Source organism: Lactuca serriola, chromosome 4, assembly GCF_051521515.1.
Source record: "Lactuca serriola cultivar US96UC23 chromosome 4, Lser_US96UC23_V15, whole genome shotgun sequence".
Lineage (NCBI taxonomy): Eukaryota > Viridiplantae > Streptophyta > Magnoliopsida > Asterales > Asteraceae > Lactuca > Lactuca serriola.
This window is the reverse complement of record NC_136411.1, coordinates 155232739-155245140: the sequence shown is the minus strand read 5'-3', so window position 1 is coordinate 155245140 and position 12402 is coordinate 155232739. Positions and strand designations below refer to the sequence as shown.

The 12402-nt window shown below is 36.9% G+C and overlaps 1 long non-coding RNA gene across 1 annotated transcript; it reads left to right on the top strand.

The window, feature by feature from the left end:
• Window positions 1-7213: 7213 nt before the first annotated feature.
• Window positions 7214-11352, top strand: LOC145100564 (uncharacterized). The gene is made up of 2 exons (XR_013705128.1): window positions 7214-7278; window positions 11186-11352. It is a non-coding gene; the product is annotated as an uncharacterized LOC145100564 (long non-coding RNA).
• Window positions 11353-12402: the final 1050 nt, after the last annotated feature.

Genomic DNA, 12402 nt, shown 5'->3' with positions numbered 1-12402 from the left:
CAAATATATAAATGTCTTATCCCCAACTAAATAGGTCATGGTGCACTTGACATATGTTGTTTATTGCCTAACACCCAATCCCTGTTGACACATAGAACATGCAAGTTTCTTAAAATATAAATTTGCACCTAACCACTAACCCTTGCCCTTAATTTTAATCGAAGATGAAGGATTTTAATCATATATTAATGGGTGCGATGATATTGTTTTATTTTACAGGTATACCAAACAATTGGAAAATAGTCTAGAAAAATGTTTGGAAGGTTGATGGTCAAAATACAATGATGCCACATTGGCGACATCTATCCTGGAACTAGTCTTATTCTTTGGACAGCTATTAAATCGCTCTTAAAATAATATATATGCACATAACACATATACGTAATAGATAAACATATTCGGATTAATAACTTTAAATTTTTTCCACCGTCAAATAGATCCAAATTTATATAAAATGGGTTGAATATTTGCATGTTACATGTTTCGGTTAGGCTAATTTGTCAATGTACTTCGGATAAAAAGCCAAAAGAAATTATATTGATCTCTACCTCAACTTTACGATGCTTGATTCATGAATAGACGTAAGTATATGTCCATACCTATTGATAAGAGGTATGACTTTATATCACCTTTGCAAGAGTTTTTTGCTTTTAAAATTTCCATTTAGCTTGCTTAAAATGGGAATTTAGTCTACTTTTGATCCGACTTAAATGCTTAGTATTGGTGATTTTATTGTTAGAGGTCATTTTAGTATAATGAAATTTAAGTATTACCAATGAAGTTGGTCATTTTAGTATAATGAAATTTAACTATTACCAAGTTTAAATCTTATTTTTTTTACAAGCTAGGATTTGTTGTAAGGTTGTATAAAGCGAGTTTGATCTTGGTTCGACCAAATGATAGGGGTCAAGGGGGTTGTGTCCTCCTGTTAAGGAAATTATTATGGGAAATATTGTTTTCAGAATATATTCTCTATAATTATCTTTGAAACCACAATCTATTATTTATGGATAAAATCAACATTTAATGTTGATCTTTGGTAATCAGAAAAATTTGAATTCTATAAATCCATAGTTTGTGGTCTTTTGTCAATCCCTTGATTTAAGATTGTTCCTTGAAAGATTATCATCATAATCTGGATTTCATGTAACCCAAACATATGGTCGAAATATCATATTCGGAAAGTGTTCTCACGATCCTTCAAGCTGATCCAAGTTAATCATTAATTTCAGAAGTCGTCTTCCCCTCCCAAACCCTTAAAATCGAATATGATATTTGTTTCGGTTTTTTGAAATCATAAGTGAATCGGTGAAAGAGATGACTTCCAAGTTCGACAAGTTGGAGAAATTATAGGGAAACGACTGCTGGAAAAAGAAGATGCACTTTCCGCTGGCTACTCTGAAGGTGGTTCATGTTCTGATTACCTGCATCAGAAGCACAAGAAGATGAAATTGTGGAGCAGAATAAACACCGTTGCAAGTGGAAGAATGAAGACTATATCTATATAGTCCACATTCTTAATGGTATGTCTGACCCTCTATTTGAAGAAATTATAAAATGCCCTTGAGTTTAATTATATCGTTGAGGATGCTTCTAGAAAGAAGTTTCTAATAACTGACTTTAGTGTTATACCCATCTGGTTGCCGAGTTGACCGATGTAAAAAACCTACTTTAATGTATTGATTTAACTTTCTTTTACAAAATCCTACTTTCATTTGCTCTCATTATAGCATTGTACTATGACAACATTACCCCATTATAGTTATATCATTCATATAAATTTTATTTTTTTTGTATACAATCCATTAGGAGCAATAGAGGAATGTTCTTCTATTTATTCGTCTAACATAAAATCATACTTTTATTTCTTATATATAATTTGTATAAAATATTATGATATGTTTTTTCTTATTCAAGCATGGTAATTCAAAGTACAATGCTTAAATAAGAAAACAACAAATTGAATTAAACTAAACTAAATAAACAGTGCCTCAAGAGCAGAATTTAGAGTAAAAATGAAAGTTAGATGCATTACACAAACTAATGAAAGTACATTGTTATTCCTTACATCTAGCGCAATCAGGGCCTAAATGCGAGATATAGCAACAAACTTCAATTTATTTGTCTGACATACAATCATAATTTTATATCATATATATAATTTGTTTAAAGTGTTATGTTAATGTTGTTTTCTTATTCACGCATTGTACTTTCAAAGTACCAAGCTAAAATAAGAAAACAAAAAATTAAATAAAATTAAATTAAACAATTGTAACGCCCCAACTCCCAGGTATAAGTTTTAAAGCTTTATATACATGTTCATGGACCTACTCGACGAGTTGATTGCCCAACTCGTCGTGTAGAGACGGGTTAGCCCGCGTGGATTATTGGACCTACTCGACGAGTCGGAGGACCCTGACTCGACGAGTAGGAGCTGGAAAATAAAACCCTAATTTACAAGGTTTTGCACCCTATTTAAAGGGTCATTAGCCTCCAGCAGCCTCCCTTACCGTCCCCATTGAGCTCAAAAAACCCTAATCGCAATTTTACTCCATTTTTGTGTGTTAAAAAGCTTGGAAAATGGTGTTTGTGAAGAAGGCTTGAAGTCTAAGGAGCTTGGAGCAAAGAAGAGCTTGTGGATCTGACTCTACTTCATCTTGGCATCATTTTGAAGGTAACAAGTCGTTACCTTGACTTTTCTCTAAGCTAGATCTCTTCATGCTAGGTTTAGGGCTATTTCTAGGTTATTATGGAGTTATTTCGGGTATTGGCCATGATCTGAAGTTGTAACTTCAGATCTAGACTCCTCTATGTCCCAAATTCATAAAGCTATCAACTTTACCTTGTATTGACCTCTCATCATGCCTTAAATCTCATTATAGACTTGGTTTTGGTGTTCTAAGCCTTTAAGACCTTGCATGCATGTAAAGTTTGCAATTTTACGTGGAATTTGTGCCTTAGGAAGCTAGATCTACAATTTGGAGCTCTGGGGTAGCTTAAAAACGTTGGAATGAGAAATGGACTGAGGGGACTCGACGAGTTGCATGGTTAACTCGACGAGTCCGATGAAGATTGGTCGTTGTTGGTTTCTACATGAACTCAGTGAGTCAGCAAGATGACTCGACGAGTCAGTTAGGGTTTTCCCGACTTTTAGACGCACATGGACTCGACGAGTTGTGTTGGAAACTCGGCGATTCAACTAGGGTTTTCACGGTTTCTCGAGTTCCGGAAAGACTCGACGAGTCGGGTCAACATGGACTGTTGACCTTGACCGTTGACTTTGACTTTGGCCATTTTGACTTCTAGGGGTATTTTAGTAAATAGGGAATTTATGGAACTGGTCCTATGGTGAATATAGGTGGTGGAGTTCGTGGCTATGATTCGAGAGTTTGACCTTATCACTACAGTTCGGCATTTGTGAGGTGAATTTTCCTCACTATACTCAAGGGTCTAAGGCACCAAGGTCGGCCCTTTTGGATTGTTATCCTAATATGTTATGCTAGTATGATCTGTTAGATCAGTATCCTGGTAGATAGGATGGTGTTATATTGTTACGATCTTTTAGATAAGTATCCTGGTAGACAGGATGATGTTATGCTAGTATGATCTGTTAGATCGGTATCCTGGTAGATAGGATGTTATTATGCTGTTATGATCGGCTAGATCGGTTTGTCTGTCTATAGACTCATATGTTATTATCTGATATATGTGCACATGTTTGATTGGTGGTTGAGGCTTATCTGCTTTGTGCGAAAGCCAATAGACCTTGGCATTCCAACTCGATGGTTGTGGGCCGTGAGTATTCCATCTCGAGGATGGTTGGACTCATAGTATGTTGGCATTCCAACCTGATGGTTGAGGGCCTAGGGTATTCCATCCCGAGGATGACTGGACCCATAGTATGTTGGCATTCTAACTTGATGGTTGAGGGCCTGGGGTATTCCAACCCGATGGTTGACTGGACCCATAGTATGTTGTTTGTGATTATATGTATATTGTTGTGTGTATGGGTATTTTGGGGAAACTCACTAATCTTCGGGCTTACAGTTTCAGTTTTGGTTTCAGGTACTTTGGATGATCGTGGGAAGGCGAAGGCGTGATCGTACAACTCCTCACACTTTATGATTTTGATTTTTGGGTTACTCTAACATGAAACTATTTTATTGGTCTTATCCTAAGCCCATATTCTCCTCCAATACACTTTAGGTTACTCCAACACCCATTGAGACAAACTTAGTTAAATGCATCGGTCAAATGTCAAAGTCAATGCCAAAGTTAACGGTCCAGGTGCCCAACTCGCCGAGTTGTTCCTTCAACTCGTCGAGTCCACTCCCAAGTCAAAATCACGATATTGCGATCCAACTCGTCGAGTTTTCCTACAACTCGTCGATTTCCTTTGCCTTTTAACAAACTTGGGGCAACCCCAACCCAACTCACTGAGTCCACCCATGAACTCGTCGAGTTCTTCGATCTGTCAACCCACTTAATGCATTAAGCCCTTTTTCTTGAATCCAAAGGCTCCAAACCTCAGATCCCTATCCATAGAGATGTCTAGGAGGATAAAGTTTCCAACTTTACTCCCAAGGATCATCCATAAGGCTACAAACTCAAACCCTAAGTCCTTTAAGAAAGGTCTTGACCCATTAAGCCCTTAAACTCTCACCTCGACGTCCCAAAACACAGATCTGGTGTCTAAGGGTGGACAAACCACGTAAAGTTTCTAAATTTACGACCATACATGCTTGAAATGCTCTCTAAGGTCCATTTTAGGCTTCATAATGAACATATGGAAAGCATGGGTCATAGGGACCAATAAAGCTTGCAACTTTAAGCTTCAAAGAGGTCATTTCGGAGTCATATCTGCCCTAACAACCCCTGGAATCCTCTTTTTCTTGGATAACTCGGCCAAAGACCCAAAACCAAGCCAAAACTACAAGAGATGAGATCTATTAAGCTACATGTCAAGGTTATGACTTTATACCTCCGAGATGTAGCCTTTGATGTAGGGTTTCTGGATCCAAGATTACTCCTCCAAGCTTGATGTTTCTCTCTTCAATGCTTCCTTCAAAGATCTCATAACAATCACTCTAAAACTCACAAAACTCAAGGAACAAGTGGAAAAACGATCTAGGGTTTCTTCTGGACAAGGGAGGCTGGTAAGGAGGTCAGTCTTAGAAGTTAAGTCCTTTAAATAGGGTGTTATAACCGAAATATTAGGGTTTTCTCTTCCAGGGCCAACTCGTCTAGTTGGGCCTCCCCAACTCGTCGAGCTGATCTTCCAAAACGTGTGTGCCACATATTTCCAACATGTCAAGTTTAAGCCTTAAACTCGACGAGTTGACCTTTAGAAATAAGGTTTTATTTCCATAACTAACCTTCTAAATTACGGGTGTTACGGAGAGAGAGAGAGAGAGAGAGAGAGAGAGAGAGAGAGAGAATGTGCAACCAATAAGAGAGAGAGAGAGAGAGAGAGAGAAGAAAAAAAAGAATAATCTTGTTTCAATATGTTATAACGTATGTTATAACGCCAAACACCCCTTACCATAACATGAGGGTGAGGCGGTGTTCATGATGTTATAACGTCGGTATGACATGCCACAAAAGATCTCAACACCCATTGACGGACCCATACCCAATAACATTAGAATCAAGTAGATTTGATGTTTTTTCACAACTGCAAGTTGTATTATGTAGTTGGTAGTTAGATTTACCTATTTTTATTCGTACCGAGAATTGTTGGAAAATTTAGTAGGTTTAATATGGATATGTTCCAATTATGAGGAGGTCATTTCGAAATTTAGTTAGAGTTTGTATTTTTTTTTTGGTCCACTTCTATAGAAATGAGTATGTTACATATCTGATATTTTTAAAGACGGTATATACAGAAATGTTAGAAAACGACATTTTCGTAGGTATTTAAGTTAAAAGGCAGAAAAACTTATTGTAACATGCAGATTGTATCCGTCTTCCATTTTATTTTTTGTTTATCGGTATATGCAAAATTAGAGTGTTAAAAAAAATAAATAAAAAATAAATAAAAATAATAAATAAAAAAAACACTTAGATGGGGGACCACCGGAGACACATTTCTTTCCTCATTTCGTAGATGGGTTGGCGCATGTAAAAAAAATTAAACCCACAAGCTATCATAACTAAACCTACGCCGCTACTCTCATACTATTTGTCATTTGCCAAAAAATATGTAAGTTTTTTAAATTATTTCTTAGAAAATGTTTTAATATGCTTAGTCATATTTGTGTTTTTTACTCTTTAAGTATATTAAACTCGTTGTTTCTTTAGGATCTCATTAACAAATAAAAAGTTCATCAATAAAAAGATAAGTAATTATTCTTAAAGTCTTATGTTTACTATTTACCAAAACACGTTTATCCTCCTAATACATGCTTATGCAATCATAAACATCATTCACGATTTGAAATACTTGCAGTTTGATTATAATCAACTTCATTTCTATCTACTAGTTATTATAGCTTGTGGATTTAATTCTTTTTTTCTTAAACTATTTTAGTATTTTGATAATTAACAAATAGTATGAGAGTAGCCGCGTAGGTTTAGTTATAGAAGACGTGTTGAAAAGAGGACATGTCATGCACCCCACACAAACCTCATCCTGCATTTGCAAGCTAAGTGCCATCTCATGACGGGGTGTGCGTGCCACGGCTTCACCCAAGCTACCTCCACTTACATAATCATTTAAATAACATTTTTTCAAAATTAGTAACCATTAATACATTATTTAAATACTTGGTCTAGAAAACGACTTATTGTGTATAACATTATATTGAATTAAGATTTATATGTTAAAGTCGTTATAATAAAATTACAAAAAAGGTAGCATAAACTATATGCAATAGATTTAAGAGAAAATTGTAAATTTAGCAAAATACACTAATTACTTTGTGAAAAATAATTAAAAAGTTCAAAATTACAAATTTAGCTACTAAAATCGCAGATGGAAAAGTCCATTTATAATTTTGCCCTTCCCATCTACGAACGTACAAGTGCCTAAAGCATAACCGTGCTTTAGGCACTAATACGTTCACAGGTGGAAAAGTCTATCTGCGATTTTGTGATGCCCATCTGCGATTTCATGTTAGTCACTATAAAAATGTTTTTTTCTTCATTTTTCACTCTCTTTCTTGGAGAAACTCTCTCTCTCTCTCTCTCTCTCTCTCTCTCTCTCTCTCTCTCTCTCTCTCTCTTAGCGATTTCCTTAGAGTTATCATGGACGATTTCTTCAACAATCTCGAAAATATGGTAAGATCTTAACTCATTTTGTGTTTTAATCAACATTTATTAAGGGTGAGTTTTGTTTATTTAGGATTTATTCAATTAGTTTTTGAAAAAAAATCAAACTATATTGTGTGTTATTGGGTAATTGTGTTGTATTTGATAGACAGAGTAGTATTTATTAGTAACGTTGAAGTTTTGATGCTATTTGGGAAACCAAGCTTAGTGGAGGTGTTGAAAAGACTACATGCACTCAAGCAACAGGTGTCTATGAACCGAGAACCTATTAAGGTGTTTGTAGAAGAAGTTAACGACATAAGATTGCATATGTTCCCTCTAAAATGTGCCCTAGACCAAGTTTAAGGATTTATAACTTTTAATATTCTCATACCGGTTCTTTTGTCTTTTTCATTAGGTCCATGACAGCATCAAAACCATAAATTGTATACGCTCTACAGGCCTCCCAAAAAATTCTTTTAACTGTCTTACTCTTCCCGTATCTAACTACTATGTTGAAATACAATGGACACCACATATTCCGTGATGGGCGTGAGGAAAAATGTTGGCAATAGATGTCGCTATAGATGGAGACCTATTAGATATAATTGTAAGCTCCTCCATATTGTCTATGCAGTCACGTAGTTTTTGAAAAAACCATGTCCAAGAATGTGTACACTCATTTTTGCATATACCATATGCAACCAGTAATATTTGGTTTTGTCCGTCCTTAGTAACTGCAAGTAACATGGTACCTTTGAACTCGCCCTTTAGGTGGGCTTCATTTACTACAAGGGTCGGCTTACAAAAATTAACAAAAGCGGGTACCTACAATACATTATATATCTATTCAAATACACCAAAACAATAATAAAATATAATAATACTAATCGAGAAACCAAGTGCGACGTACAAGAACTCAAAACGATCATCACCATCTGTTTGAATATGTGTCACGGTACCTGGATTATGTTTGACCAAATTGTGGAAATAAGCCGGAAGTTTGGTAAAAGAATCCTCTTTCGTACCCCTTAACAACAATAGTGCATATTGATTTGCACGTCAAGCCTGATGGTATGAGATATTGATATTCAATTGAGAATTCATATCATTAATAATATTTTGTCCCCGATATACTCTACTATAATTTTCAGCCAAAACATCAGCAAGATATTCACCCAAAACATATTTATTTGTTTATCGATGATTAGGTTGCAAAATTGTTGAAGAACATATGTGTATGTCAACAAATTTTTTCACTTGGAAAAGTCCGCCATAATTTTTTATTCCATTTTCTCTTAGTAACCAAGAACAATTTCTCCCAACACACACAACCTCATACCTTGATTTGGTCGATCTACTTGTCCTCATCTGAAAACCTTCTCGAATACATTTTTTCTCAATCGCCCATTTTAGAAGCTCTTTGTTCTTAAATACAGTGAGACATTCAATCTTTTGAACATTGATATCTACCATCTGTGTTCGGATATCTTCATTGACATCAACTGGACATGTTGGTACAGGGGGCATACTGTAAAATTTTTTATTGGGAAACTTAACTTTAACTTTATCACCCAACTCATCTCCATCATAATTGCTTTTTAAGTCGGTTATATCTAAAGCTACATCAGCAACATCAACATAATCCAGGTAACCATGTACATTTTGATCTTTCTGAATCATAAGTTTTTTCTTTTTACTTTTATCTACTACACGCTTATTCATAACTTTAACTTCTTGTTCGGGAACATCGACACAACGACCACCCACGTCATTAAGATATGTACCAACATTATCATCACCAACATACTTGTAATTCTCAGGATCCACATAGTGAATATGTGAATACCTCACATTAACATTTTCAGCAACACTATGAAATTGAGGTACACTAGGAGTCATGAAAGTACCTATTGGATTGTTGTTTCCTTTATCGCTGCCAAGGTTGTAAAAATCGCTCGACGGTAGTTCGGCGTTCGACTGGGGTCAAGCCGATTAATCGGAGGATTAATCGGGGACCATAAATTACTAATAAAACTATTTTAAAACTTCATATATCCTAAGAAAATATAGTATTTGAAAAATTAAAATTTTTAAATTTTGAAACATTTGGTATAATATTTGAAATTTTGAATATTTAAAAATTTAAAGTTTTGAAGTTTTGAAAATTATGGTGTAATATTTGAAATTTTGAATTTTTTAAAATCTTCCCACCAAGGACCGTCGAGGTGTAACATCCGTTTCGGATTATCCATGATTAAGGTTCATGGACCGCGAGTCGGGGGCTAGGAGGTCTCGAGTTGAGGCAAGTTGCTAGAAGCGTAGGGCATCTCATTACCTTTCCGTAGGTATGGGGACTTTTGGAATTCGAGTCATTTCGAAGATGCTATGGAAGTTTGGGAGAGTTGGCAAGATAAGTCCCTAAGTGAGGATTTTGGCAGCGAAGTACGCTGGGCGTACATATGCGTACGCTTAGCGTACAGATACACTTATTTCTTAAGCAAGAGCCACCTAGTACGTTGGGCGTACAAGGGGGGTACGCTGGGCGTACTAGGCACAGAAGGAAACCCTAATTAAGTGAAGTGCCCCTATATAAATAAAGAGATGGTCTAATTTCTGGCCACCTTCCTCAGTTATTAAACCCTCTCAAACCCTAATATCCGTTCTTGAGCTTGTAAATGGCCATGATGAGCTTGTTTGTGTTCTTGTGGGATTTTGGGAGTTAAGAAGGAGCATGGAAGGGAGTGAAGCTGAAGATCAGGCTATGGATCTGAGCTTTCTTGGGGCTAGGGCACCATTTGAAGGTATAAAGCTCCAAGCTTTCCCTCTCTTTTTGTTTTGTGCATTTTAGGGTCCATTTTAGGGTTTTTGGTCCCAAGCTTGAGGCTTTATGAGTTGATGCACTCCAGAGCTTAATAACATGTCCTTTTAAGTGTTTCTAGTGGTGGAGAACCATAAAAATAAGGCCTTGATCGTGTGAATCTACCCATGCATATGAGCATTTTCGGTTAAGAAAGTAAGAGTTTTTATGTGTTGTGACCTTATCAGCCATGCAAAAGCTTAAAGTTGTTAACTTTATTGATTAAGAGATGTTAAGAAGTCCAGATCCAAGAGTTGAGCTAAGGTCTTAACGGGTTAAGACCTAGAAAATGGATTAAGCAAGTCTGAAGGTATGTTCCGCGTAATTCCAGTACGTCCCGCGTACTGGGTTGAGGTCCCCGATCAATTTCTTGAGTGTTTGGGTACGCTGAGCGTACCAGGGGGGTACGCCCCGCATAACTCCTTCTGGAGGTTTTGGGGCTAAGCATCATGTTGGGCCTTGAGTGTTGGGCCAGGAGTTTGGACCTTAGGTAATAGAGTCTTGGACTAGAGAAGTGTATGTATGTGCTTTGGGCCTTTGGTTTGGACTTGCCTTTTTGGTTGGGAAGTGGGCCATGTGAGGGCCCATTTATTATTGGGCTTTAGTGGGCCCAATGGGCTTAGGGCATTAATGGGCTGTTAGGTGGTCTGTCTATAGACCCAATAAGTGAGAGGTTGGACTTAGCTCCTAATTGAGATTATTGTGGGTTTGGCACAGAGTTAGAGTCCGGTGCGTAGCAGCAGTGATTATAGGAGTTGTTCTTCATCCGAGGTGAGTCTTCTCACTATACTTTACCTAGAGTGGTAATTAGAGTTATGTGACAGAGTATTTATATGCTATTTATATGATGTGATACACTGCATTATTTCTATGTGATTTATGCTATGTATGTTTCAAAGTTTACAGAGTTAGGACTAGAGGGTCCACAGAGTTATGGAACTGGAGGGTCCCACTGAGATACATTGACTAGAGGGTCAAACAGAGTTATAGCCTCGAGTGGCTAATATGTGTTGTATGTGGTATTTTGGGGAATTCACTAAGCTTCGTGCTTACCGTGTTATGTGTTATGTGTTTCAGGTTTTCTTATCTGGATCGCGGGACGGCACCGGTTCGATTGTACACACCAGAGAAAGAGTTAAGAGGATCCTGGATTAATAATGGAGTTGTGCTTTGTGTAACATACACGTTCTGAAATTGTGTATTGTTATTATTAAAAGTGAATAAAATTGAGTGTTGAGTTCTAACAGATAGTTTTTACTAGAAATGAAGTAAAACTATGTTTAGAATCACTCATAAAATATTGGAAGTCTTATGAGATTCCAATTAATAGCCAAATAATGAAAATTTAGCGAAAATATAAAATTTGAAATAAGTAAAATTTTATTATTTGATGTTGTAGAGAATCTCGTTAGAAGTGTTTATGTAACACCGTAAAAATTAAAACAATTTTTCGCATTTTCAAACACATTTTCCAAACACATTTATTAATAAAATGTCATTGTATCATATCTTTGTTTCACAAAACATCCCCCAAGATCGAAATACATAAAATCCCTTGTGTGTGTACGAATCATGCTGGCGCCTTCCCGCGGTCATCACTGGTACTTGAAACACATAACACGTAACGCTGTAAGCATAAAGCTTAGTGAGTTCCTCAAAATACCACTCTAACACATTTCAGCCACTCGAGGCTATAACTCTGTTTGACCCTCTGGTCAATGCATCTCAGTGGGACCCTCTAGTCCCAACTCTCTGTGGGCCCTCTGGCCCTAACTCTGTGGACCAAAAGGTCCTAACTCTATGGACCCACTGGTCCTAGCTCTGTAAACTCTAAATCATGCATATCACATATCACAACAATTATCATACATAAATAGCATGCAGATACACTAGCACATAGCTCTAAAATATACTGACATATAACCCTGTTACCACTCTAGGTAAAGTATAGTGAGAAGACTCACCTCTGGTATCTCGGTAAATCTCTGACTCGGTAAACGCTGGCCTAGCCTCCGCCTAATCATATGAAATAAATACCCTATTTAATATAACTCTCAAAGGCTAGACTATGTCCTCTTATGACACTCTCAGAAGGGTAAAAGACCATTTTACCCCTCTCATAACTTAAAAGGCCCCACAAGAGACCATACCCTAAAAGTCAACCAAAAGTCAACTTTCCGGGTTACGCTGCACGTACCAGATGTGTACGTTGAGCGTACCCGGCTGCCTCTCAGAATCGGGGAACGCCACCCAGTACGCGGCGCGTACTGGGATTATGCCCGGCGTACTCCCCA